Consider the following 25914-nt stretch of genomic DNA (forward strand, 5'->3'; position numbering starts at 1 on the left):
GAGACCAGCCTGGCCAATATAGCAAAACCCCGTCTCTGCTCTAAATACAAAAATTAGCTGGGTATGGTGGTGCACGCCTGTAATCCGAGCTACTCGAGGGGCTGAAGCATGACAATTGCTTGAACCTGGGATACGGAGGTTGCAGTGAGCTGAGATTGCGCCACTGCACTCCAGCTGGGGAGAAGAGTGAGACTCTCACTCAAAAAAGAAAAATGGATGAAATTTACTTATGCAAAATTGTTTAAGTGGAAGACTGTGCTAGTATGCATCTAACTGAAAAATGGTTGCATTCACTAAATGCACTGGGCACAGCTATCTCAAGTAATGAACATAGAAGCAAAAGTGTTCTTCTAACACACCACCAGGGAGCAGGCTCCGTGGGTAAATGGCATAAGTAATTTATGGACAATAACCATTGTGTTAGACCTTCAGCTATTTCTTTATCTCCTTTGCAAGCCTTTTCCCAGGTGCCATCTGAAAGGGAACTAGTAGGTGGTTAATGAAGGTGTTCTCAGTGGTATTATTTGCCGCCTCAAGAAAAAGGAATGGAGCAATTGTCTGCAATCATAACCAGATGTTGCAAAACTCTCTAAGCCTTAATGGCTGTTGTTTCAATACAGCTTTTTAGGAGGAAAAAAAAAATCAATAACACTAAAATAAATTATCTATGGGAAGCATTTACTTGCCATTTTTATGAGAAAATTATTGTACAGAGAATTGTGCTTTCTGGATATGGTTTAAAAGTCAAAAAGCTAACGAATTATGTTTGTGCTTACATGTTTGGCTCTTGTGAGTTTATGAATTATCACTGGGCCATCTATGGAGACTTTACCACTAAAAACTGTGTGCAATGTTGAACTTTAAGCAGCTGAAAATATGAAAGAAAAATGCCATACTATTCGGTTGAGAACATGAAGTATTACTAAATGGAACAGATGGGTACCTTAAGACATAAATGTGTCAAAATCATAGATTCTTCTGTCTCTTAAATTGGACCTTTAGTGGCAAGAAGAATAGTGAGTAATCTGTACGTCAAGCTATCTAGATATTTTCCTGCTACTCAGACATCAGATTGATGGGCAGGCCGGCCTGTCAAACTAGTAGATACTGGGTCTGAGTTACGCTTTGAAAGCAAAACCTTAGTCTCTACCAGTGTTTCCAAAGGGTGGCCCTTGAACCACATGTCTAAGAATCACTCGAGTGCTTATTCAAAGTATAGATTCTTTGGCCCCATCCTATGCACTTGAATTAGAATCTCTCCGGGTTTGTCCTGCATAGATATGATGTTTCCTGAATGGTTGATACACACTTATAGTGTCGAATATTCACAATGTCTCTCTCTTAAACATTTTTCTTGGGGCCAGATTTAATCCTAATCAAAATGTGAAGTACATATTTCTATGCACGACTTTCTCTTTCTCTTCCATTCCTCTCTCTCCTATCCTCCGCTCTTCTCAATCCATTTGACAGCATCTCCTCACCACATCCCTAGCCTTTTCTATACAATCTATTATCCGGTACCTTGCTTTTTACTGTTTTCCCTTAACACTTTCTGCTCTCTGTGACCCAGACACCCAGAATTTGCCTATTACGTTCCTTGAACTCCATTGTTTTGTTAAAACAATTGTACTGGATTTTTTTTTTTTTTTTTTTTTTAGACAGAGTCTTGCTTTGTCACCCAGGCTGGAGTGCAGTGGCACAATCTTGGCTCACTGCAACCTCTGCCTCCTGGGTTCAAGCAATTCTCCTGCCTCAGCCTCCCAAGTAGCTGGGACTACAGGCACCCACCACCATGCCCAGCTAATTTTTGTATGTTTAGTAGAGACAGGTTTTCGCCATGTTGGCCAGGCTAGTCTTGAACTCCTGACTTCATGATCTACCCACCTAGGCCTCCCAAAGTGCTGGGATTACAGGCATGAGCCACTGTGCCCAGCCTGTCCTGGATTTTATCCTCATAGCAAAGTCATCTAAAGCAATAACAAACTATTAACAAGCTACTCTGAACTCATGAGAGGTCTTGAGAAAATTAAAAAGAATCCTTTCTTTCTGAGTGACCCTCAGGCATATAACAGAACCTCCCCTCTGTAAAGCACCGGGTCTCTTCCAAGGGAGTCAATTAAGTATATATATATATTTTTAGCTCGTATGCTTTTAATAAATATTTGTTAAAAGACTGGTAGAAATGTCAGCCCAAGTTGCAGAGAATAGTAGCACAAAACATAGGTTTGTGAGAGAACTCAAGCTTCTAGTTCAGAAATGGAGAATAAAGGAAGGCTTTTGGGTGGCAGGAAAATGGTTTAAGAGAAGTGAAGTCAGAATATGCGGAATGCTCCAAAAATGTCATTAAGACATTAGAGGGATGTCTTTTGCCCAAGTGAGAGAGTAGAAGGTGGGGATGGGTGTGTGTGTGTGTGTGTGTGTATGTGTGTGCACGCGCGCGTGCGCGCGACGTGGGAGAGCTGGGGGAGCAGAAGCGCAGAATAGTTTTTAAGTCTAAAAGGAATGTAGGTAGGAGTTCAACAGACAAGTCTGAAGGGATTCTAGATGAAGGAAACAGCATGACAAAGACAGAAATAGGAATGGCCTGAACTTGCATATCTAGCAGTCTAAACTGGAGACAAGAAGGGAGGGGGTTGATGTTAGAAGAATTGAGGAAGCAAGATCTGAAGGGAATTGACTACAGCTGTATGTGGGTGTGTGGCAGTGATCAGGCTGGCTTTGCTTTCAAGTCCAGCTGACATTAATACATTTGTGATAATAGCCTCATCTTTCTTTAAGTACTAAAACTGTTTTCTCTGGAAGTCTCACCCATGTAGAGTTTGGCTCTCTCACAGCTCCCATGCATTAGTGAAAATGCAGCTCCTATTTTTGTCCTTGGATTATTTGCTGAAAGCACCCATGTGATGATTGTCTTATTACCGGAATTGCCCAGGTAACAGTTTCAGGAATGGAGAAAGCATATTCGAACATTTTAGTCTGCTTTTCTTTTGAAATGTGAAGCATGGTTTTCTTGGGTGAGACTAGAAACCAAAGGCCCTTAATCTGATTTGTTTCCATCAGAAACAAGGAGCATCACAATTTTGTTGTTTTACTGAAGGAGAAAACATTACCCTTAGGCAGGAAACTATAGGAAAAAAGGAAGAGAAACATTACAGTTATGTTACGGGTAAAGAAACAAGGCAAACCACATTAGGGAGGATCCCTGCTTTTTTATTTTTTTGAGACAGAGTCTCGCTCCGTTGTCCAGACTGGATGCAGTGTCCGGATCTCAGCTCACCGCAACCTCCGACTCACTGGTGCAAGGGAGGATTCTTTCTTACCCAGGGGGCATTTAGTGTTAAGGGTTGGTCTCTGTTAATCCAATAATAAGATTTAGGAAGAAGAATCTAAAATCTTTTATTTAAATAGCCATCTTTTCCCCTATGAGTTCCTTTGACATTACATATCTTTTTGAAATTTAGATTAAAAAGATCGACCTATACATACTTTATGTTTAACATGCCTTTTTGATCCCTGAGACATTTTTTCATATTTTGTTTCAGTGACATTTCTTCTAGAATTCAGCTCCTTTTTTGAAGAGTTTGGAATGAACCAATTGCACATGGGTATTCTGGTGAAGAGTGTTAGGAATCTTTCACATCGGTCACCTGGCCTCCTTCCTTTCAATTTAAACATATTTCTGTTACCTTATTTGGCAGCTTGTCTCTGTATTTCTTCAGTTTGCATAAAGAATTAAATTTTGCTCTAGGAGTGGAGAAGAGATTATTACTGAAGTCTGCTTATTTTAGGCCCTAAATTTAATACGAAACAAGAAATTTGGTTGTTTCACCCTTAGTAAGTTCACATACTGGAAACAAGACAGCAAATAATCTACACAGAATGCAGGCAGTTAATCTCCAAAGCTTTCAACTGCCACAAAAGTAAACTAAAAATGTTAGTAATATTTCTAATTCTGATGATAATTAAAGTACATTATTTACCCCATAGCGTAAAGAGACCTACCTAACAATTAAACAGTGACATTTATAATTTAAATTTTGTTGTTGTTGTTGTTGTTGTTGTTGTTGTTGTTGAGACGGAGTCACACTCTGTTGCCCAGGCTGGAGTGCCCATGGTGGGATCTCAGCTAGCTACAACTTCGGCCTCCTGAGTTCAAGCAGTTCTCCTGCCCAAGCCTCCGGAGTAGCTGAGATTACAGGCGTGCACCACCATGCCTAGTTAAATTTTGTATTTTTAGTACAGGCAGGGTTTCACCATGTTGGCCAGGCTGGTCTCGAACTCCTGACCTCATGATCTGCCCACCTCGGCCTCCCAAAGTGCTGGAATTACAGGCGGGAGCCACTGTGCGCGGCCTAATTTAAACTTCTAAAACATATTGGAATTTTCCTTTTTTATGATTTTAAACTTATTTAATATTCACAACGCAAGCTAGCTAAGGTGTGGCAGATACAGATAGATGATAGATAGATAGATAGATATTTTTTTTCTGTGTATGAAAATTGACCTAGTAAATGGCTAGGGATATATCTGACAGAAGGTGTGACAAAACCAGAACTTAACTCCTGATAGTCTTCTGACTTCAAATGGGCATGGTGCCAAAAGTAAAAGATGTAAATTGCCTCCCTATTTTTATACAGAAATTTAAAATAAGGCTGTTGCTAATGTGAAAAGGCACAAGTGTACTTCAGCAATGCAATTTTTAAAATGTATTTTAAATTTTATAAAATACATACCCTGTGAAAATATTTGACAAAGACGGTCTATAGTACTTAAGTACTACATGTTATTTTGAAATCTGTGGACATTGCGAAATGGCTAAATTGAACTAATTAATGTTCATTATTTCACGTACATTTTTGTAGTGAGAACACAAAATCTACTCTCAGCAATTTTCAAGAATATGATACATTGTATTATGTAGTCACTATGCTATGGTTAATGGATCTCTCAAACTCATCCTTCCTATCTCACTGAAATTTTGTATGGTTTGACCAGTATCTCCCCACTCCCCACTGCCACTCCACCCCTGGGTAACCACAGTTCTCCTCTCTCCTTCTGAATTCAGTTACAGATTCCACATGTGAATGAGATCATGTAGTATGTCTTTCTGTACCTGTTTTATTTCACTTAACACAGTGCCTGCCATGGGTTAAGCTGGCGGGCACTATGTTAAGTGAAATAAAAGTCCTTCTTTTTTAAGGCAAAAGAAGTTAGATATAAATCTTGTAGGCCAGGTAACTGATATGAAGGATTCTATCACTCTTCACCAAAATACCCATGTGTGGTTGGTTCATTCCAAACTCTTATGTTCATATATACGTCTTTTTATCCATTCACTTCCTGATGGACACTGACGTTGACTCCATATCTACACTATTGTGAATAATTCCTTAATGAAATGGAAGGGGATGTATCTCTTCAACATACTGATTTCATTTCCTTTGGTTATATACCCAGTAGTGGGATTGCTAGACCATATTTTAGTTCTATTTTTATTTTTTTGAGGATCTTACAAAACAGTAATAAAGGCCATTCTGATTAGGTCAACCTTGTGCAAAAGTTCCCTTTTCTCCACATCCTCACCAGTACTTAGTATCTTTTGTCTTTTTGAGATTTGTTTTAACAAGAATGAGGTGATATCTAATTATGGTTTTAATTTGCATTTTTTGGGGATTAGTGATGAGCATTTTTTCATATGCCTGTTGGACATTTGTATGTGATCTATTGAGAAATGTCTATTTTGATCCTTTGCCCATTTAAAAATTGAGTAGTTTTCTTACACTGAGTTTCTTATACATTTTAATATTGACACCTTATTGAGTATATGATTTGCAAATATTTTCTCTGATTCTTTAGGTTGTTTCTTTACTCTGACTATTTCCTTGGCTATGCAGAGGCTTTTTAGTTTGTAGCCCTACCCACTTTTCTATTTTTGCTACCAGTGCTTTTGGGTTCACCTTGAAAATATCATTGCCCAGACTGATGTCACTGAGATTCTCCAGTATGGTTGCTTTTAGTAGTTTTATGGTTTTAGGTCTTGCATATAAGTCTTTAATCCATTTTGAGTTGACTTTTTACATGGTGGAAGATAAAAATCAATTTCATTCTTCTGTATATGGAAATCCAGTTGTCCCACACCATTTAATGAGATTATTCTTTCTTCATGGTGTACTCTTGGAAGCTGTTGAGTCAATTGACTGTAAATATGTGGATTCATTTCTGAGCTCTCTATTTCTGTTCTACAGGCCTATATGTCTGTTTTTATGCCAGTTCTGTGCTGTTTTCATTAGCATAGTCTTGCAGTAAATTTTGAAGTCAGGTAGTGTGATACCTCCAGCTTTTGTTCTTTGCTCAAGATTGTTTTGACTATTAGGATCTTATAATGTGCTGTTGAATCCAGCATTCCATGCACCTTCAGAGTTGGCATCATGTGGATAGTGCCAAGGTTTACATCTTGCGCCCTTTGGAGTTGTGGCTCAGGCTGTACTTGGGCCTTCTTGGACTGCAGCTGAGGCTGCCAAGGAGCACTGCACCAGAATGTGGAGACAGAGACTTGATGTGAACATGAGCAAATAGCTCTGAGATCCCACATGGGCCCTAGGCTTTTTCCTTGAAATTATTCTTCCCTCAAAGATCTGGCCCTTCTGGGCTCATAATGAGCATGGCAGCCTCAAGGATCTCTGAGATGCCTTGTGGGGAGTGTTCTTTAATTGTCTTAATGAGTAGCACTGGCTTTCTTCTGTCTATAGGAATCTATTTATCAAAGGGTGACTATACCACACCCTTGGTTGCTTTTCCTAAACACTATTCTTTATATGGCCAGGCTGAGAATATTCTAAGTCTTTGGTTGGTTTCTCTTTTGATCATAAGTTCAATTTTTAACTAATTTCTCTGTTTGCATTTTATCATAAGCAGATAATAAAAACCATGCAGCACGCTGAACACCTTGCTTAAAGTTTTCTTATCCCAAATAACCTAGTTTATCACTCTTAAATTCCTCCTTTCCCAAAGCAGTAGGGACACGTACACAATTCATCCAGGTTATTTGCCACTTTCTATAACAAAGTCCCAGTGGACTTTCCTCTAGTTCCCAATAAGACAGTCTTCATTTCCATCTGGAGACCTAATCAGAATGGGCTTTATTGTCCATATTTTTACCAACATTCTGTTTAAGACCATTTAGATGTTCTCTAAGATTTCAGACTCTTTCTGTAGCTCTTCTGTTCTTCTGAGGCCTTGTAAGAATCACCCTTAATTTTCTGTTCATAGTAATACAGGAGGTTTTCCTTTTCATTCCAGAACTATTCCAGCCTCTACCTATGACCCAGTTTCAAAGAAGTTTCCACATTTTCATGTATTTGTTACAGCAGCACCCAATTCCTGATATCAGTTTCTTAGTCAATTTACACTGCTGTAACAAAATACCAGAGACTAGGTAATTTATAAAAAATAAACATTTATTGTTCTAGAGATGAAGTTCAAAATCAAGGAACTGATCAATTAAGTATCTGAAAAAGACCTGGTCTTCATTTTTAACATGTTGCCTTATTGCTGCATCCTCTGGAGGAGATTAACTGTGTGTCTTCACATGGTAAAAGGAATAGAAGGGGAATAAAACAATTCCTTCAACCTGGAAACAGCTTTGCAGTGGAGCTTTTGAGCTTTAAAGCCAAAACGATGGCTCGAAACTATGAATTAAAAATATGACAGGATTTTATGAGAATGCTAGCAAAAAGTCAGGAATATGGGACTTCATGAAGGTTCCATTCAAAAAAGTTTTGTGATCAAAAATATCAAAGCACTTTGTCAATGTAAGAAAGTATATATATGTGCTGTATAAGTAATATACAGCACAATGTTGGTATCAGCTTGCAGTTCTTAGATACTTTGGTGTGTTCAGTAGAAGTATGTCTCTAAGGGCCAGACGCAGTGGCTCACGCCTGTAATCCTACCACTTTGGGAGGCCGAGGCAGGCGGATCATGAGGTCAAGAGATGGAGACCATCCTGGCCATGTGAAACACCGTCTCTACTAAAAATACAAAAATTAGCCGGGTGTGATGGCAGACACCTGTGGTCCCAGCTACTCAGGAGGCTGAGGCGGAAGAATCACTTGAACCCAGGAGGCGGAGGTTGCAGTGAGCCAAGATTGTGCCACTGCACTCCAGCCTGGCGACAGAGCAAGACTCTGTCTCAAAGAAGAAGAAGAAAAAAGAATTATGTCTCTAAGTCCCATCTGTCAGTGTTTCTTTCACGGTCCTAATTCTGAATTTAGTGTCCCAAATTAAGCTTCACTGGAATGGTCAATTACTTGACTAGGGCTAGCACAGCTATTTCAGGAAAATTCTCAGTCTTTTTTTTTTTTTTTATACAAGTTCCCAGTTTTTACATGCATCATCTGTTTTATTCTTACTTCGTTTTTAATTTGTTTTACAAAGTTCTTAAGGAGGACACATTATTTAACTTTTTCATAATATATTATCTTGAAAACTGTCCACAGAGGTGTGGTTTTCTTCCCCAGGACTGTCCTGACTTTTGGTAAAAAGAGACTCTCAACTCCCATCCTAACTACCTCCCCACTCCATACTACAGAAGTCATGGCGACCTCCCATGCTGCAGGCCAGAAATCTCTTCTGGCTGAATCAGCCTGGGGTGCACCACTTAATAGTTGGATTTTTGTATCCTGACTGTGCTTCATATTCATCTTGAAGACTATACTCTCACCATCTGACAATTGACAACAAAATGTTAAGAAAGGTGTTGTTCAGTCTAAAGAAAGGAAGAATAAAATTTTAGGCATTGTAGTGTAAACCAAAAAGTAGCTGAGACGGGTCTCAATTTAGAAGTTTATTTTGCTAAGGTTAAGAACATACCCATGACACAGCTTCAGGAGATCCTGAGAACATGTGCCCGAAGTGGTCTGGCCACTGCTTGGTTTTATACATTTTAGGGAGACATAAGTCATCAGTCAATATACATAATACATACATTGATTTGGTCCAGAAAGGTGGAACAACTGGAAGCAGGAGGACTTCCATGTTATAGGTGAATACAAAGATTTCCTGATTGGCACTTGGTTAAAAGAGTTTATCTAAAGACCTGGAATCAATAGAAAGGAGTTTCTGGGGTTAGGATAAGGGGTTATGGGGACCAAGATTTTTATTATGCAGATGAAGCCTCCAGGTAGCAGGCTTCAGAGAGAATAGATAGTAATTTTTTTTTTAATCTTAAAAATTTACCAGTAAATATTTTTTTATCCTAAAAAAGTACACTTAGTTAATTCTCTGTTGGATCAAGAAAAAAGAGCTGGAAAGGGAAATGGATTCTCTACAAAACATAGATTTTCCTCACAAGACACAGCTTTGCAGGGCCATTTCAAAATATGTCAGGGAAGCACATTTTAGGGTTAAATACTTTGATTTCTTTTAGGGTCTGCTATCTGTCATTTGGCATCTTACTGCTACAAAGAGTTTGCTTTTTCAGTTTTAAGGTCTCCATTTTAATGTTAAGTGTTGGTGAACTGTGCTTGAATTCCAAAGGGTTGAGGGTTTAATGAGGCAGGTGGTTTCCTCCTCTCATCAAGGCCTAAACTAGTTTTTCAGGTATACTTAGGAATGCCCTTGCCCAAGAGGAGGGGTCCTTTTAATTGGTTGGGGGGCTTGGAGTTTTATTTTTGTTTGGCAGTGGCATAGGGGGAAGATATGAACAAGGAAGAGGCTTGCCCCGTGTAGTTGCCTATCCATTGTCTCTACTTTCGTCTTTGGAAAATCCACCTGGTTTCTAGGAGTTGCTGTGTATATTTCCTCATAGGTCTATGAAGAAGAATGTGGTAGTCACTGATCTCTCCTAGACATTCAGGTCGTTTTGTTTCGGGGCATAGTGCTGAATTAAGTTCCTCACTTCCTTTGAAGAAGGAACCATGGGACTTGGTTTGGCTCATAAACAATGAGAAGTGACCTGAGTGCACCACTCAGCATGCTCCCTTTCCCCCACTTTGCAATCATAGATGCACAAAGATGGAGCTTCCCTTGGCCTGGAAACCTGAGTGAGGGCAATAGAGGGCAAGGTGCTCTCCTCATGTGATGTTTGAAAAATAACATGAGCAAGAAATACACCTTTGTTGTTTTAAGCCAGTGATATTCTGTGTGGTTTGTCATTACCACAATCTGGAGAGACAGAAGAATGAAATGGAATAAAATGTAAAATTGCTTTAAAAAGTTTAAACCCATGTAAGTCTGAGCTCTTATTTCCATAGAGATGTCTGTTTTCATTCATGAGATAGTCTCTAAATTTGTCACACTGTAAGCATTTTTAATTAAGTTCAGACTTGATATTTGTACCTTATCAAATGATGTGTTTTGTTAGGTTGGTGCAAAAGTAATGGCAAAACCCACAATTTTGCACCAATCTACAAACAGTTTCATTACTTTTAATGGCAAAAACACAATTACTTTTGCACCAACCTAAATACATTGATACACAGGATTCTGGAAGCTGCCTGCAAATCTTCCTTTGAAAGTGGAAACATCTTATCACAACGAAGAAGCCATTGTTGGACAGTATCTATTTCTAGGATAAGGGATCATCCTGCTTTTCCATACCAGGGATCCATCAAGACTAATGTAGCAAGAAGTTGCTGCCATCTTCACTGGTCATTCTGGAAACCTAAGACAATTTGGCCCTCGTGTGTCTTTATGTGCACCTCATTGCCTTCATGTTTTTGCTTGATTACTCAATGAGAAAGTGAGGTCCTGATCAGGTTAAAACAAAGTTGAGAGTGCAAACCAGTTCCAGCAAAGCAGTTCCAGTGAATGGCAGAACTGGGGTTCTCAGTTAGAGCTAAAATCACAGGTAAACGATTTGGAGGCCTAAAATAGGTAAGGGTTGTAAAACATAATATAATGATTGACTCTAAGAGTTTTTTTTTTTTTTTTTTAAACCTGGAGTACATGTCAATACAATAAAAGATCATTAGATGTTTTTTCATTATGTGCTTCTGAAAGGCTAGTCTATTCCTCTTTCTTTTTCCCTCATTATATTTCTCTCCACGTATTTGAACTTCGTTTTTCTGCTTCATTAACCTTCAAAGAAGCCAAATAACAAGTGCTTGGCACATGTAATTTTAGGACCCTAAAAAGATGTTTTAAGTAATTAAGAAGCACATAAAATATGCATTATCAATGCATTAATCATTTTAAAAGAACTGTTAGTAATTAATGATGTTATCAGTTATAACTCTTACTATTTCCAAAATAATACATTTATCTGACCTTACAAAGACTTATCTAGTCAAACGGTTTTGACTCAGTGTATAATGTTTTCTTATTTGATACTTCAAGTTATGGGGCTTCTTGTAGTCTAAGCTTAGGTGCAATGTAAACCAGAAGTAGGCTGACTTCTAAAAATGATCAGTGATATATTAATAAGTAAGTGTTTTAACTTCTACAGTAGTTCACATGGGTAGAATTATGGAGTCAAAGCCTTCAAGTTCTAGCCAGAAGAGAAGCCACTATTTTTTCTTTCATTTTTTAAAGTCTACTCTGCTTTATTTGCAAAAATAAAGGCATTTGGTTTGATTTTTTTTCTCCCTCTCAGGAAGATTAGCACAGCACATGTGATGCAGGGTGCCTGCCCTATTTGAGGGCTTTTTATGGATAGTATTCTGATCTCTAGGCTTAACAAGCAGCTTTTTTAAAGCTTGAGCAAGCAATAAAAGCACTCCTTCCCTGGGGTGACCCAAGAGTCTAAAGAGATTATGTGTCTTCACCTCAGAGGAATTCTGCCTAGCCTGAAGTAAAACACAGAACCTATGCAAATAAGCCTATTGTGCTGAATTAGAGGCCACAGACAGCTGAGATGCTCAGCTAATAAAATCAGTAGGGGAAAATATTTATACATTTTAATATGCTTAGTATGTTATTTTTGTTTCTCACCATGTCACCTTGGGTGTGGAAGGTATCTGCTTAATCAGGACCATCTGCATAGAAAACTCAACTTAAAATAGAGGAAGAATGCACGATTAGTGTGTATGTATTAACATAGACACGCACATGCTCAGGGGGAGTAATTTTCCCTTGTAAGGTTTAAATTCTGAAACCTTTTGGATCCAAAAAGCTGATAGTTTTGACTGAAAACTTCCAGTTGACTGCCCTTCCTGAAATATTCTTTGTGCTTATGTTTTGCTTAGCTAGTTTTTTCCTTTTCTCCATTTTTGCTGAAAGAACAATTGGGATGTGGCCAAGCTGGATGATTCAGGAGACCCAGGGAGAGATGTTCTCCACACAAAACAGCCATTATAGTTTTTCTGGGAAACCACTGGTGGTTCATTTCAGTAGGTGTCCAAATTGTTATTGTCCTGTCAGACTTCAAAACTGTCCGCATTTTAAGATGGGAAAGCACCTAAATAGGTCCACGGAAAATTAGTTTAGCTGAGAAAGGAAACAAAAGCAGGTTATACTCCCAATCAACAGCAAAAGTATTACATCATGATAAAGGAATTATATGTAACAAAAACTTACAGTATCTACGAAGTTGCAAAGATTGACAAGTCTTCTCAGTGTAGCTCACTGGGTGGGACTTGACTTTCCAATTCACCGATGTTTTGTTTTCTTTTTTTCCAAAATGAAATGTTCTACTTCAACAGTGAGAATATTATAAACCTTAAATCGTGAACTATCAATGAGAATAATACTGTTTGTAATAGATTCACTAAATTAGGGAGAAAAAAAAGGACCAAGTTATTCACATTGTCATTAAATTGCAAACCCAACCCAAAACCTATTACAAATAAGATTAAGATGTGTTGCAAGGCTGGGTGTGGTGGCTCATGCCTGTAATCCCAACACTTTGGGAGGCTGAGGCAGGTGGATCTACCAGGTCAGGAGTTCCAGACCAGCCTGGCCATCATGATAAAATCCTATCTCTACTAAAAATACAAAAAAATTAGCTGGGCATCGTGGTATGCACCTATAATCCCAGCTACTCAGGAGGCTAAGGCAGGAGAATCACTGGAGCCCGGGAGGCAGAGGTTGCAGTGAGCCGAGACTGTGCCATTGCACTCCAGCCTGGGTGACAAGAGCAAGACTCCAAAAAAAAAAAAAAAAAAGAAGAAGAAGAAGAAGAAGATGCATTGCATTTTGTTTTGTTTGTTGCTGACATAGTAAATAGTTTAGAGAAATGTCAGTGTAACTACATTATTTGAGTAGTCGGTAAGTAAGCATCTGCTGTGTGTAAGACTATATGCAAGTTAGGCTGTGGTTTATTATATACACAAATAAAAACTCATAGAAACAATCCAAAGTTGGATAAGCTTCCCAAGGCTTTCATAGCCAGCACTGATTCAATAAGAGCATTAACTCAAATTCCTCATCAAACTTTACAAATATTTCTTGAAAGGAGAGCCAGAAAATAACCTTAAAAGAATGGAGAAGAAACTCTGTAAAGTATATCTATAAAACCTAATTCAATTTAATGGTTTAGAAAAGTATTGTTGATAAAGATTGAACTCATTCACAACTTAATCACCAACATTGTGCAAACAGTAGTAAAAACACCTGCTATTTACATTGATGGATTACAGTAGTTACCTTGTAGATATTAGTGGCCCACTTACCCTCTGAGCTTCATTTTCCTTATCTATGAGGTGGGGGGAAATCGGAATGCCTGCCCCATAGAGTTTACATGAGGACTAATCAAGTGGTGCACATCAACCAGTAAATCACATGTCTCGGGCTATGGGAAGTTTTTTCAAATACGGAATTCAGATCATTTATCTCCTCGGTCTTCCCAGTTGCATTGAGAATAAAACCCAAACACTGTATCATGGCCTTTGATGCCCTAAGCATCTGGCAATTGTCTATATCTCTGTCCTCATCTTATGTCATATTCCCTTCACGCAGTGCGTGCTTGTCTCAAGTATTGGCGTTTTCTGATGCCCTGAATTCAGCAAAGAAATGCTCACCCCAGAATCCTTGTATCTCTTGCTGCCTCTTCCTGGAATGTTCCTCTCCATGACCTTTTAGAGATGCTACTGTCATCATTTACATCACAGTTCAATGTCTCCCTCCTGCAGGAAGCCTTTCCTGATGAGCAGATGTGAAGCTCTTCAGCCCCTCAGCTCACCTCATAACACTCCGCCATATTCACCTGGTTTATTTTCTTTGTAGACTTTATTCATGACTGAAAGATAACTTTCAGAGAAAGGTAAAATCATAACTCTCATAAATAAAAATGAACATTTTAAAGATTCTATTTTATTCCTTAATTAATATCCTAGCAGATGTTAGGACGAGTTCAAAAGACAATCTGTAGATATGGCAAATTTATATATAGATCACGAACATTTAAGTGAACGTGCAAATGGAGACTAAACTGGCTTTTTTGGGGGGGTGGCAAGAGATGAGGGGAAAGTCCGTTCTTCCTCACTAAACTTCAGGTATACAGATGCTCCTCAATTATCTACAAGGTGATAAAGGTATACAGATGCTCCTCAATTTACAATGGAGTTACACCTCAATGAACTCATCATAAGTTGCAAACATCATAAGTTGAGAATGCATGTAGTACCCCTAACCTACCAAATGTTGTCGTTTAGCACAGCCTACCTTAAATGTGTTCACAAACTTAATTAGACTACAGTTGAGTAAGATCATTCAGCACAAACCCTATTTTATAATACAATGTTATATATCTTCTACAATTTATTGAATATTAAAAGTGGGGGGAAAACCCAGAATGGTTATCTGGGCACTCTAAATTTGGTTTCTATTGAATATATATAGCTTTTGCACCATCCTAAAGTTGAACTGTTTGAAAACAGGAACGCTCTGTAAAAGAATTGTTTTACATTTCTCTCTGTTATCTACAACTTAGAGATCTATAAAAATTTTCAAAAACCAATGACTAGAAACAGATTAAGGTAGTTCATAGTTTTCCACTGAATATGAATTCACATATTTCTTCTAGACCATATGTGAATTTATTTCTTTCATTGTTTCTTTTTAACCCATTCCTTTACCCAAGTATGTGCTTTATGCAAGCTCCCCAAAGGCAGGGGTTTTAATTTGTACATTGATGAATATCAAGTATCTGGAATCATGTCTAATATAGTATATTACCATAATTACTCTATAGCTATAGTTGATACTGATACTGGTTTTTGTTTTTTGGTTTTTTCTTTTTGAAATATGTACTAACTTGTCCACACTTTTATTTTCCTTTTACCCTGCAGATTTCAACATTTTTAGAAACAGACATTTGAAACAGAGAACTCAGAAATCATCAAATTTAAACCCCCCCCTTTTTTTATTAGAAACCACCAAAATTTAGGTCTAGAATAATTTGCAAAATGTTGGAAGAGCCAGAGTTAGAAACTGCTCTCCCAATACTCATCCCAGGGTTTTCTCCAACCAAATTTTTTTTTTCTTTTTTTTTTTCCTTTTTTTTTTTTTTTGAGACAGAGTTTCGCTCTTTTTACCCAGGCTGGAGTGCAATGGCGCGATCTCGGCTCACCGCAACCTCCGCCTCCTGGGCTCAGGCAATTCTCCTGCCTCAGCCTCCTGAGTAGCTGGGATTACAGGCACGCGCCACCACGCCCAGCCAGTTTTTTGTATTTTTAGTAGAGACGGGGTTTCACCATGTTGACCAGGATGGTCTTGATCTCTCAACCTCGTGATCCACCCGCCTCGGCCTCCCAAAGTGCTGAGATTACAGGCTTGAGCCACCACGCCTGGCCCAAAATTTTCTTAAATTTCGATAATGTAACTCCTTTAGCAGGAATAAAAGGCCTGAGAACTCAGAGAGGCACTCACTTAACAGCTCAAGGGCCTATCACAATATCTTTCAGTTATGTTTTCTCACCACAAAGGACAAGTATGTCTTTGTAACTGATAAAAGATTATTTTACGTTATTAAAATGATAATAGGAAATTAAAGGAAAAATTCTTTTCTTGAAACTCTTTGAATACATCAGTGAATTCCAGTTTAAGAAACACTTTACCAGTGGCTCTTCAGCCAATCTGACATTGTTGCTTTGTGCCTTTTTTTCACTAACATTCTTTCAAATTGCTTTTAATTCCACAAATATCTAGATGTATGGCTACTAAAAATAAGATCATATGATACAACAAATACAAAACTGAAAAAGTTATAGTCAACTATCTCAAATGTAGAGTCTAATGAAAGAACTGAACCAAATATACAAAAATTATAATACCAGGCAAAATGTATGTATTGGTCATGGCTCTCTAGAAAAACAGGAGATAGGTGTAGATGTAGATATATACATATTCAGTTGGCCCTTGAAAATGAGGGGATTAGGGCACTGACCTCTGCCACCCTGAGCAGTGATATTTGCCTAACTTTTGACTCCCCTAAAACTTAACAGTTGATTGGAAGCCTTACCAATTAGTTAATTAACACATATTTTATATGATATTTGTATTATCTACTATATTCTTACAATAATTTAAGCTAGATAAAAGGATTAGAAAATCACAAGGAAGAGAGAGCATTTACTATTAAATGAAAATGGATTATAAAGGTCTTCATCTTCATCTTCACATTGAATAAGGCAGAAGGAGGAAGAAGAAGATGGGTTGGTCTTGCTGTCTCAGGGGTGGCAGTGGCAGGAAAAAAATCCATGTATAAGTGGATCTATGCAGTTCAAAACTTATTCAAGTGTCGTATGTGTGTCTGTGTGTGTGTGTGTGTGTGTGTGTGTGCATAAATGGATTTATAATAAGAAATTGGCTCAAGCAGTTATGGATTTAGAAGTCCCAAGATCTGAAGTTAGTATTCAACTGAGGGAGGGCAATCTGCTTTACTTAGTCTGCCTATTTAATTGCTGGTTTCAACTAAAAACTCAGACCCCAAGAATCAGGTTTGATCAAATATCTGGGCACCCTGTAGCACTGTCAAGTTGACACAAAATTAACCATCACATATGTAAATAGCCATAAAAGGTAAAAATGTGGTGGCTATGGAGATTTTAAAGGTTTGAGAGAAGGATTTACATCAGAAAGAAACTGCTAGTTTCCCTTACCTATTCAATTGTCCACTCAACGGATATTTATTGGGCACTTACATGGGAGAGATGGTGTTTTAAGGGCTGAGATTTTAACTCAAAGCCCTATTTCCCTCGGGAATGTATGTTTTGACACTATGGACCACACCTAGACCACAGAGTCACCAGAAATATGTACTAACTTGTCCACAGACATTTCTCCCTGCTCTTCTGCTAAGAAAGACCATGGCCATGGTGCCCCAACTCACACAATTTCTGTAGCTACTTAGCTGTCATCTCTTACTTTCAGTGCTCCTGACAGATTAGCTATCGCATTCCTCCTCTGCATTCACCCATTTCCAGCATAGTCATTAGAAAGGCCAAAGATGATTGGTCCAACCTGGGTCTGTGGGTCAATTAAGGCTTTAATCCTCCTCTCTTCTTCCTTTTGTGCCTGTTAGGGCATGCTCATATCTTCCTGGTAAGCATCACGGAGCCTGGACTGCACAGGATCCTCACAGTCACTTTGGAAGCCACTCTAGACATGTGTGCCCTATGTGTTCGGCGATGCCTCAACATGCATTCAGTATTATTCTATAGCTGTATATGCAGCACAGGCTTTGTTATGTGCCTTACAGACATTATCACATGTTCACATCCCAGCAACCCTGAAGAGTAGGAATTATTGTGATCCCGATTTTGCAGATGAGAAAACTGAAACTCTAAGATGTAAAAAAACAAAAGCCAATGCATCTAAATAGTGAACCCAAGAGTTAAAATTACACAGCCCAGTTGTGGATTCCGCATTTTTTCAGCTATGGTGTTCTGTCCTCTCTGACAACAGCCACCCCTTCGGACATCCTGGGACTACCATTCCTTTCACTGGACTTTTGTTTCTCCCATCTGTGTCCCTTTTCTATGTCCCCCTACATATTCTCTTTTATTAACTCTTTTCTGATGCTAAACCTGCTCAGCTGTCTCTGTCTTGGAGGAAACAAATCCTTAAGCAATCAAACAAGAAAAATCTTTTTGTTCAGCACATTCAGTTTGGCACTGAACACTGCCAAATACCAGCCACCTTCCCTCTCTTCATGCTAACTTGCAGAAAAGTAGCAAGTTTCTACTTTTGTTCTATCACATCTCTTTTCCAAACCTTGACTGTAGCCTACATTCCTCTTTCTTTGTCAGAATTATGCCTTCCCATCCCCTGCAATGTCCACCCGTCAAGTAGAGTGAGCCTTGTGCTATACGACTTCTATGTTCTGTTTGATGCTGTGGACTACAGTTATTTGGAACATTTCAGCAATATTTCTATTAGCTTCTGAATAGAGCAGTGGTTCTTAGCTGCACAAGGATGGGGTGCAATTTTGCCTTTTTGTTGGTGTTTGCATATATTTTTGATTGACACGACTCAGGGGGTTGCAACTGGCCTCAGGTGAGTAGAGCCCAGAGATGCTGCCTTTACATAACCTACAATGCATAGATAGACTCCCACAGCCAAAAAGATCACCTGGCCTAAATGTTAATAGTCACAAAGTTGAGAAACCTTTAGATAGAATGAAATGGAAAGGAAATTATTGAAATTTTCTGTGATTCAAACTCCAAGTAGACTCACCTGGCTTACACTTCCATAAGTGGATTATGGAATTTTTCAGTCTGCTATTTGCCAGTTTGGCATCTGGCACAGAGCCCAGGAGTTTGAAATGGTAAAGGTGGCAGACAGCACATCGTGACCAGATTTTGTGCGTATGTCAGAATATAACATCAGGTGCTAAGTACCAGCTACAAATTACTAAGAGGCATGTGGTCTGGATGTATTTCAAAATCTACCTGTGTGCCATGATATCTAGGATGGCAGCAGTGTTCCTACTAGCAGTGCTTAAAATTCAGCTTCATGAAACTAATGCCAGGGAATTTTCCACAGAGAACCTCATTCTCCCAATTTCTACTCATTTCTGACTTGATTTGGAAAAGCATAGCTTTAGACTTCTGGTCATCACTGCTCAGGGGTTGGGGATATTTAGAAGTTGGTTGCAGACTTAATAAAAATAAGGTTTTATTATATTCTGGAATATCTGAAAAATAATAAATCACAGACAGTTAAGCATAATTCCTGCTACAAGAATTGCCAAATATTGCATATACTTATGTGTAAAACAGGTTTCTATCTAGGGATCTGATGCTGGATCATATATCAGTTATACCTTTTAAATAATTAGGCAATGCTTGTCAAAACAATACCAAACGTTTTCTTTACTTCATGGCCTTCCAATAAATCCTGCAGTACACAGAGCATGTAACAATCTACATTCTATTAAAGCTTCACCAACTATTAGATTAATTCTACAAAGTTAGCTTCCATGTGATTGTATTTAATACTAAAGATGCTGCATCAAAATACCTTTCTTCCACAAATGTCCTAAGGACATCAGTTCTTTTTTTTTGCCTTGTGTTGTGGAAACTCTTTCTCCTAAAGTCCTGTTGTCCTGCCGAGTTAGACATACCTTAACTCTTCATTGCCATGGTTTTCTTTCATTTGAAATGTTCTCCCTCCCACGAAGCTCACTGCATCCCTGCTATGGTAGGTAGTAAACCACAAGGATTAAGAATCTTTTTGTTTTGAAATCAGACATTCCGGATCTTAATCCTTACATCTTGATTCTTCCTAAACACGTGACTTGGCCCTTGAGGCTTCTCAAGGTAAGATGGTTGCTGCTACTTCTACTTCGAGCATCCCATCCATGTTCCATGCTGAGAGAAAGGGAAAGAACCGAAATGAAAGTCTTCCTCCTAGCAAGGTTTTATCTAGAAATGGATACTTTCTCTAGGGAATTCTGATAATATCCTGTTGGCTAGAAGAATGTCACATGGCTACCCTAACTTAAAGAAGGGCTTAGAATGGGTTTATTTTCCCCCATCTACAGTGTTGGAGGAAATTGAGGGACTGAAGGAAGAGCATTGTGATGATGCTGACTGAGTCGCCCTTCGCTCTGTCATGAGAGGTATCCCTCGGGGAATGGGTCCCACCAATGTGGAAGGCTTGATAAGGCATCTTTATCCATTTATTTAATTTCAGTGTGTTGTCATATATTTAAAATGACATATTCTTGATTAGGGGGATGCATTGATTATATTATCTAATTATAACTTGATGAAACCTCACATAAAAAATAAGTGTCTTAAAATGATTCTTGAAAAGAAAGCATGATTTGAATATAAAATACAAAATACAGGACAAGGTCATTATCACATACCACCTGAGTTTAAAATGATTACAATTGAAACAGGTCAGACCAGAAGCCAGGCCAAAACAAAACAAAAAATCGCACACACATAAACTTCAAGAAGAATCTCACCTGAAATGTATATTGGAGCTTGAGATACCAGCATGAAGCTATAATAGCAGGCCTGAAAACTATTCAGAATTTAAAACTTGTGAACATCTAGCATCCAGAACATGAAAATAAACCTCTCCAACTTTTTTTTTAACAATGTTTAAATTCATGGGATTCTCAGTCCATTACTTTAAATTTTTTAGGGAATTTATAGATAAATACTTAGAACTTTATTTTGAAGCTTTCTAACCTAATAGAGAAAGACAAAAATATATCATTGGGGAAACACCTGTTCTTTGGCCACAGCATAATTTGCTGAAATGACTTGGAAAATAATATAGTATAAACTGAAATTCATTTCTCGGCAAATACATCATTGGAGAAAGACTCACAGGGAAAACATTGCTGCTGCAGATTTGGAGGAGATCGCACTTGAATAAATTATCCAGTATGGGAGAATTGTTATAGAATAGATTAAAGTGCAAATGTTTCAACATTTCTCAGCTTAAGGCAGTTTTAAAGACTCTTTAAATGACTATACAAATAACTGCATTTTCGTGAACAGCTAAAGGAAAAAAATCCTCCAGAGATTATATATTCTCATTATAAAATAATTATTTAATGTAGTTCTTAGGAGAAATTGTGCTATAATTTGGTAATACATTAATTCAAAACTGTAATGGCTTAATATATCACAAGCTTATTTCTTAGTCATACTAGGTTTGCTATGAGTGTGGTGGCTTCTTCTGAAGAAGCGTCTTCTAAGCAATGACCCAGAGAACTAGTCTAGTATGCTCCACTTTTGTCCTCCATCAACTTAGATAAGACTGCCAGATCTCCCTAGCAGGAAAAGGGCTGAAGTTTCTTGCAGGGGCTTTTTACCGCTTTTGTCAGCAAATGACTTCCGTCAATTCTGCTTATATTCCATTGCTCATAGTTTATGTCTTGATTAATGTCAAGATGGTGGGTAATAGAGCTTCCTGTATGCCTAGGAAATAGAGGAGAGTCGAATGCTGATGACTGCTAGTAATGTTTTTCACTTCAATAAACATAATTTTTAAAAGAAGTTGTAAGAATGAATATTATGGAGTAGTTTCTTTGACTGGAGCAAGAAAAGGTTTCCAAAGCAGTATTATTAATACAAGATAGTACCGTATGTAAAACTCATTCGCTGTGTATTTCACAGACAATGTATTTTAGCAATGAAGTAGAAGCCACAGTATCATCAGTGAGGTTAATTTTAAAATACAAAGACTTTTCAACACAGTAGAATCCTCAAAATACATAAATGAGATAGAGAGTAACTAGGAGAATCATTTGTAATTCATAGCTTTTCTGGCATTCTCATGACAATATATGATATTGTTATGGAACTCGAAGATGAATTTTGCACTTGTGAAAGTAAAAAGGCAGAGTTTCAAATTTTCAAATTTGATCATTTTTCTAAGGGTAAATAACTGTTATGTTGCCTGACATAATTTTTTTGGAGGGGGAAAACTCAAACACTCAAGATTTAGATTTAATATTTAATAAAGGAGAAAATACTTTTGAGAAAAATCATGTGGAGAAAAAACTTTGAAAACAAATATACAAAAATGTACAAGTACTTTATTCATAACTGAAAGCTTTACAGAAATACTGCTTACATAATCATTTATATACACTTAAAAACATTTTAAAGAGGATCTTAAACTCCTGAAGAATAAAACAAAGACCACCGAATAATTAGTGGATGAGATTTACAATCGTAGATAGAATTTAAAATAAATCATATATAATCTCCATTATCTAACCCTTTTATTTGGATCTTCTTATCTGTGTGAAGTATCTTTGACTGTGTTGGTCACCATTGAATCAAATATCTAAATAAACCGACTCTGGAACATCCCAGTGCCCACTTCAAAAGCACTCAAAGGTGGATAGGGGTAGTGGTGGTGGTATAGCAACAGGGTAGCCTAGTTAGGTTGCAGAGGCCCATCTAAGCATGTGATTATAGGATTAAAACCAGGAAACTGGTTACTAGAAAAAGCAATTTAGTGAACTGTAAAAGAAAATATCGAATATTCATTCAAGCACTTTACAACAACTTAAAACCAAGTTTATTTGAGGAATTTCTTTAGGCATTAAAAATACAATAATAAATAACCACAGTAGCAATAATACAACTAACACTCTTGAGCATTTATTGTGTGCTTAGAAATTTGTGTATGAACTCATTTAATATAGTCCCATGGCTTAACACTTGGCTTTTGTTCATATATACTTTTATCAAGCTTATAAAATACCTGTTTCAGTTCTGGTATCATTTTTATTTTATTTTGAAACCTATTTTTAATTTTGTAAGAATACTTAACATGAGTTTTACTGTCTTAACAGATTTCTAAGTGTCTAATATGATTGACAATAGATAGGTATAGTGTTGTACAGCAGATGACTATAACTTATTTAACTTGCTGGACTGAAACTTTATGCCTCTCTGTTAACAACTCCTCACTTCTCCCTGTCTCCAGTGCTGGCCACCACCATTTACACTCTTCGATTCTAACAATTTTAACTATTTTATATACTTTATATAAGTGAATTATGCATTATTTGTCTATTGTCACTGGCTTATTTCACTTAGTATGATATCCTTAAGGCTCATCCATGTTCGGCATATAGCAGAATTTCCTTCTTTTTACACCTAAATAATGTCCATGGAATATATATGCCACATTTTCTTTCTTTACTGATGATAGCCATTTAGGTTGTTTCTATAAGCTGGCTATTGTGACTAGTGCTGCAAGGAACATAGCAGTGTTAATATTTGAGCTTCTAACTTCAATTTTTTTAAAAAATAAAAACCTCAGCATTGTTGGATCATATGATGGTTATATTTCTAATTTTTTTGAGGAACCGCCATCATGTTTTCCTCACAGTGGCTGTGTTATTTTGCCTTCTCACCAACAGTATGCAAGAGTTCCAGTTTCTTCATATTCTTACCAATATTTGTTGTCTTGTTTTTTAAATAGCCATTGTAACAGGTTTGAAGTGATAACCTCATTGCGGTTTTGGTTTTCATTTCCCTGATGATTAGTGATTTTGAATGTTTTTGCATATACCTGTTGTTCAGTTATATTTGTATGTCATCTTTGGAGAAATGTATGTTCAAGTTCTTTGCTCATTTTTCAGTTGGATTACTGTTTTGTTTTTTTGTTTGTTTGTTTTATTTTTCACTGTTGAGTTACAGACGTTTCTTATACATTTTAAAGATAAGCCCATATCAAATATATGGTTTACAAATATTTTATATCTTTTCATAGATTGTCATTTCACTCTGATTTTCTTGGTTGTGCAAAAGCTCTTTAGTTTGATATAGTCTAACTTGTCTGTTTTTGCTTTTATTGATTGTGCTTTTGGGGTCATATCCGAAAAATCATTGCCAAGACCAGTGTCAAGGAGTTTTTCTCCTACTTTTTGCTAGGAGTTTTATAGTTCCTGCTCTGATATTTATGTCTTGAATTCATTTTGAGTTTGGTTTTTGTATATGGTGAGAGATAAGGGTCATTATTTTATATGTGAATATCCAGTTTTCCTAGTCCCATTTGTTGAAAAGACCATTGTTTCTCTATTGTATAGTTATAACAGCCTTGCTGAAGATCAGCTGACCATATATACTTGGATTTATTTCTGGGCTCTGCATTCCGTTATACTACTCTACATGTCTGTCATTTTGCCTTTACCATACTGTTTTGTTGTTGTTGCTTTTTGAGACAGGTTCTCACTTTGTCACTCAGGCTGGAGTATAGTGGTACATTCTTGGCTCACTGCAGCCTTGACCTCCCAGATTCAAGCAATTCTCCCACCCCCCAAAATAGGGGGGACTACAGGTGCACACCACCATGCCCAGTGAGTTTTTGTATTTCTTGTAGAGATGGGTTTTGCTATGTTGTGCAGTCTGGTTTCAAACTCCTGAATTCAAGTGATCCACCCACCTTGGCTTCCCTAAGTGGTGGGATTACAGGCATGAGCCACTGTGCCTGGCCTTCCACACTGTTTTAATTACTATAGCTTGATAATATATTTGAAAATTGGGCAGTTCAGGCTTTCAGCTCTGTTCTTATATCTCAAGATTGGTTTGACTATTGGTGTTTTTTGTAGCTCCATATCAACATTAGAATATTTTCCTGTTTATATAAAAAATGCCATTGGGGTTTAATATAGGGATTGCTTTGAATTTATAGATCTCTCCGGAAAGTATGGACATTTTAACAATATTAAATCTTCTAGTCCATGAACGCATTGTGTTTTTCCATTTGTTTGTGTCTTGTTTAATTTCTTTCATTAGTGTTTTGTATCTTTTTGTATACAAGTCTTTTACCACCTTAGTTGAATTTATTACTAGGTTTTTTATTCATTCTTTTCAGTACTAACGTAAATGGGATTGTTTTCCTAATTTCCTTTTCAGATAGTTTGGTAGTGTATAGGTATGTAACTGATTTTTACATGTTGATTTTGCAACCTGCAACTTTACTGAATTCACATATTTGTTCTAACAGATTTTTTTATAATGGTGTTTTTAGGGTTTTATAAATATTAATATAAGAACATGTGATCTATAATTTTACATCCTCCTTTCTTAGTTGGATGTCTTTTGATTTTTCCCTTCAGTTGCTCTGGCTAGGTCTTTTAGTACTATGTCACATGGAAATGGCAAGAGTGGACAGCCTCATCTTGTTCCTGATACTAGAGGAAACACTTTGTTTTGCTCTGAGTATGATATTAGCAGTGGGCTTTTTATATATGGCCTTTATTATTTTGAAGTAATTTTCTTCTATTCCTAGTTTGTCAAGAGTTTTTATTATGAAAGAATATTGAATTTTGTTAAACATCTTTTCTGCATCTATTGCAATGATCATATGATTTTTATAATTTGCTCCATTAATGTATCATATTAGTTTGTATATGGTGAATCATGTTTGTATCCCAGGGATAAATATTACTTAGCAACAAGGTATAATCCTTCTAATGTGCTGTTGGATTTGCTTTGGTAGCATTTTGTTGAGAAATTTTGCATCTATATTCTTTGGGGATATTGGCCTATAGTTTTCTCATGCTGTCTTTTTCTGGTATTGAGATTAGACCAATGCTGGCCTAATAAGTTGAGTTTGGAATTGTTCCCTCCTGTTGATTATTATTATTTTTTTTAAGAGTTTGAGAAGAATTGGTATTAGTTCATCTTTAAATGTTAGAATTGACACATGAAGCTATGTAGCTCTGAGCTTTCTTTTTTGGGAGGTTTTGGTTACTAATTCAATATGCATAGTCATTACAGATCTGTTCAAACCTTCTATTTCTTTATTGGCTGGTTGTATGTTTCTAAGAGTTTTCTTCTAGGTTGTTCATATTAGTCTCTAATGATTCTTTTTATGTGGCGACAATTGTAATGTCTCTACTTTTATTTCTGATTTTGAGTCCTCTCTTTCTTAGTTTAACTAAGGGTGTGTCAACGTTGCCTATTTTTTTGTTTTTTGTTTTAAATTCTTAGTTTCACTTTTTTTCTGTACCTTATTTTATTTATTTCTGCTCTAATCGTTGTA

This window comes from Saimiri boliviensis, chromosome 2 (genome assembly GCF_048565385.1).
Source record: "Saimiri boliviensis isolate mSaiBol1 chromosome 2, mSaiBol1.pri, whole genome shotgun sequence".
Taxonomy (NCBI): domain Eukaryota; kingdom Metazoa; phylum Chordata; class Mammalia; order Primates; family Cebidae; genus Saimiri; species Saimiri boliviensis.